This window comes from Gorilla gorilla, chromosome 10 (assembly GCF_029281585.2).
Source record: "Gorilla gorilla gorilla isolate KB3781 chromosome 10, NHGRI_mGorGor1-v2.1_pri, whole genome shotgun sequence".
NCBI classification, from domain to species: domain Eukaryota; kingdom Metazoa; phylum Chordata; class Mammalia; order Primates; family Hominidae; genus Gorilla; species Gorilla gorilla.
The window spans coordinates 35,327,574-35,331,984 of NC_073234.2; the positions used below are offsets into that span (position 1 = coordinate 35,327,574).

The 4,411-nt window shown below is 37.8% G+C and overlaps 1 pseudogene; it reads left to right on the top strand.

The window, feature by feature from the left end:
• Positions 1-1,909: 1,909 nt before the first annotated feature.
• Positions 1,910-3,607, top strand: LOC101123800 (T-complex protein 1 subunit alpha-like; annotated as a pseudogene).
• Positions 3,608-4,411: the final 804 nt, after the last annotated feature.

Sequence of the window (4,411 nt, forward strand, 5' to 3'; positions counted from 1 at the left end):
TTAAGGATCCATTTTTAAGCATGATTACAATGCAAAACAAAATTACAGTACAGCAAACTAACATTTGCAATTCCATAGGGCTTATTTTCATATTTATAAAATAGAAACACGGAGTTCTGATAGGTATTATTATCATTTTGTCATTTAATGACATGAGAAAAATTAGCCTAAAGTTGAACAAAGAACATGAAAATCAGAAATATTATTTTATATTGTTCCAAATTGACATTGGTATCATAGGAATAAAAAAGAAAATATTAGTGTTGGTAATAAACAATGTTATGCACTAGAATAAAAGGATATTCTTCCATAGAGTAGACATATTTTATTCTTTTTAAGGACAGAGAAGACATTTAATTATTATGGTTATCACTTATTATTATTGAAACAAACCAGGTGTGAGACCTTTCTTGAAGTGCAGATTCTTTAATTAAAAATTATTACTAATTAACTTATAGCCTCTACTATGCCAAGAAAAATCTTGGCCATGCTGGCAATGCTTAAAAATTTAGAAAGTGGCTACATTTGTAGAGGTGTAATTTACTATTAAATTTTATTAAAGTAGATAATATTTTGATGACAGTAGAAAATGTTTTTATTACAGCATACATAAGGATGCCCTTAAGCTTATCCAATTTTTCATTTTTGAGTGAGTGTACTAACATTTCTCCTGCAAGGCAGTGAATGAAATTTCAATCACGAAAGGGTTAAAAACATTGGTTAGAATTGAAGTATATTCTATTTTCTAGAATTCACATGCATAGTTTAGAAATGCTATCACAGCACATTAAATGTTATTATACTGATTATTTATCACATGGTTAATTATGCCTAATGCAGAGTGAGAGTTTACTGCAACTGATTATAATTAGATGTGTTTGGCTGCAGTTAGAATTCATAATGGTGCAAGGTTTATATTTTCGCTTGGTATGTGAAAGGGAAAGGCTTTGGTAATGAATTTATAGCAATAATTAGGTCATAGATTTACTGCTAAATGCATTACAGTTAAGCAATTCTATATATACATGTCTCAGGACTGAATGCATACGCACGTATTTATCTGCAAAACATAACCAAAGGCGCATTAAATTGCTGAAACAAATTGGTTTTCTTTTGCTATCTGGTTTTTAGGTCATTGTTTCCAAGGCTCTTTGAGATCACTGAATTGAGAGGTGTGACTAGAAGTCTTTATACATATATTCAATAGTGCAAGACTCATTGAAATTGCTGTAATAAATGAATACCAAATTCAGTTACATATTTTCATTAGTCTGGGCATCTATGCAAGTTAAGCCTATTAGCTGGGAAGGATTACAGAATAGGGCATCTAAAATTTCCTTGCACAGCACAATAAATGCCTTCAATAGGATGTCAGCATACCTCTTGTCCTTCCATTTTCTGTGGTCAATTATAATAAGTTCTTTCAAAATTAAGTTCTCAGGTTGGAAATTGTGAATATGACTATTTCTACTTTACTTTTATCCTCTTTTGTGCAGGGAGCAAACTCACCTCAGAAGTCACATCAGAAAGTACATTTAGAATTTTTATTTTTGAAGTACATAATTCAAATGTCATTTTTAAATTTTATATATTTTAGTAATAAAATACATTTCATACATGTAAATGTTGTCACAAGATTTTGTTGTCTATCCTGTTTAGTACTTTGATAGTTGCCTGAAAGTTGGGAAGAAGAGCTAATATTTCAAATGGCAAAATAAAAGTTCAGAGATCTGCTTCCCGCCGTGGCCCGCGGCCAGCCGGGGCAGCCGGGAAGCGGGTGGGGCGGTGCATCACTCGGGTCCGCTCCACACCGTCGCCGCCACTGCTGTGGTCGCCGGTTGGCCGAGGGGCCGCGATAACTGGTTGCCCGCAGTAGGAGCAGAATTCGGTATGTACCGCCGCCAGGAAGATGGAGGGGCCTTTGTCCGTGTTCGGAGACCGCAGCAGTGGGGAGGCGATCCGCTCCCACAACATTATGGCTGCAGCTTCGATTGCCAGTATTGTAAAAAGTTCTCTTGGTCCGTTGGCTTGGATAAAATGTTGGTGGATGATATTGGTGATGGAACCATTACTAATGATGGCGCAACCATCCTGAAGTTGCTGGAGGTAGAACATCCTGCAGCTAACGTTCTTTGTGAGCTGGCTGATCTGCAAGACAAAGAAGTTAGAGATGGAACTACCTCAGTGGTTATTATTGCAGCAGAACTCCTAAAAAATGCAGATTAATTAGTCAAACAAAATTCATCCCACATCAGTTATTAGTGGCTAACGACTTGCTTGCAAGGAAGCAGTGCATTATATCAATGAAAACCTAATTGTTAACAAAGATGAACTGGGAAGATTGCCTGATTAATGCTGCTAAGACAATCCATGTCTTCCAAAATCATTGGAATAAATGGTGATTTCTTTGCTAACATGGTAGTAGATGCTGTACTTGCTATTAAATACACAGATATAAGAGGCCAGCCACATTATCCAGTGAATTCTGTTAATATTTTGAAAGCCCGTGGGAGAAGTCAAACAGAGAGCATGCACGTCAGTGGCTGTGCACTCAACTGTGTGGTGGGATCCCACGGCATGCCCAAGAGAATCATAAATGCAAAAATTGCTTGCCTTGACTTTAGCCTGAAAAAAAAAATGAAGCTTGGTGTACAGTGGTCATTACAGACCATGAAAAACTGGACCAAATTAGACAAAGAGAATCAGATTATCACCAAGGCGAGAATTCAGAAGATCCTGGCAACTGGTGCCAACGTTATTCTAACCACTGGTGGAATTGATGGTATGTGTCTGAAGTATTTTGTGGAGGCTGGTGCTATGGCAGTTAGAAGAGTTTTAAAGGCATTGCTAAAGCTTCTGGAGCAACTATTCTGTCAACCCTGGCCAATTCGGAAGGTGAAGAAACTTTTGAAGCTTCAATGTTGGGACAGGCAGAAGTGGTACAGGAGGGAATTTGTGATGATGAGCTGATCTTAAAAACACTAAGGCTCATACATCTGCATCGATTATCTTACGTGGGGCAAATGATATCATGTGTGGTGAGATGGAGCGCTCTTTACATGATGCACTTTGTGTAGTGAAGAGAGTTTTGGAGTCAAAATCCATGGTTCCAGGCGGGGGTGCTGTAGAAGCAGCCCTTTCCATATACCTTGAAAACTATGCAACCAGCATGGGGTCTCAGGAAGAGCTTGCTATTGCAGAGTTTGCAAGATCACTTCTTGTTATTCCTAATACACTGGCAGTTAATGCTGCCCAGGATTCCACAGATCTGGTCACAAAATTCAGAGCTTTTCATAGTGACGCTCAGGTTAACCCAGAACGTAAAAATCTAAAATGGATTGGTCTTGATTTGAGCAATGGTGAACGTGGAGACAACAAACAAGCAGGGATGTTTGAACCAACCATAGTTAAAGTTAAGAGTTTGAAATTTGCAACAGAAGCTGCAATTACCATTCTTCGAATTGATGGTCTTACTAAATTATATCCAGAAAGTAAAGATGATAAACATGGAGGTTATGAAGATGCTGTTCACTCTGGAGCCCTTAATGATTGATCTGATGTCTCTTTTATTTATAACAATGTTAAATGCAATTGTCTTGTACCTTGAGTTGAGAATTACACATTAAAGTACAACAAGCTGTTAAAAAAAATTCAGACATCTGTATTAACAAACCTACACATGTGCCCCTGAACCTAAAATAAAAATTAAAATAAGAATTCATACATCTTACTAGGCAGAAATCAATTCTTTGTAAATAATAAGAATATGTGTAAAGTCCATCAGTTAGTTCAAAATTAACAGGCAGATGATGAAGTCTTAACTTTGCAGCAAAATGTCAAAAATGCGTTTGGGTTTTAGTGAACCACAGGCTTAAGAGCAGCCAAATGGTGCTTAAAAAGTTAAAACTAAGAGAACTTTGCTGAGGTTAAGAATGGTTAATGAGATTCCTGGATCCAAGGTATTTGCATCATGTCTCCTGGCCTGTGTTAGGGCCTAGGTGCTGCAGGGGCATTCCTTATTTGGAGTCCATCATGGTGAGATGACGGGAGAGGAGGCAGAAGCGTTCCCAGGGTGGTTGAAGTGAACCTGGGCAGACGCAGAAGAAATTGATAAGACCTGACCTCCAAGGGAGAATCGAGGTCACTGCACGTGCTCAATCTGGAGAAGAAAAGACATCATGGAAACTCAACTGTGTGCCAAAAATTAAACACTATCATTCAGAAGTGAAAATAAGTTTATTTTTCAGTGTTCTGAAGCAACTAGAAGTCAAAGTGATGAGAATATTTATATTATTTCAATAAAAGAAACTTTCCTAACAGAAGCATGAACCAGCACTGGGACTGCTCATCTCACAGTGAGTCCCTGGACATCTGAAGTGTGCAGATGGGAGCCAAATGCCCAGCTTGTTCA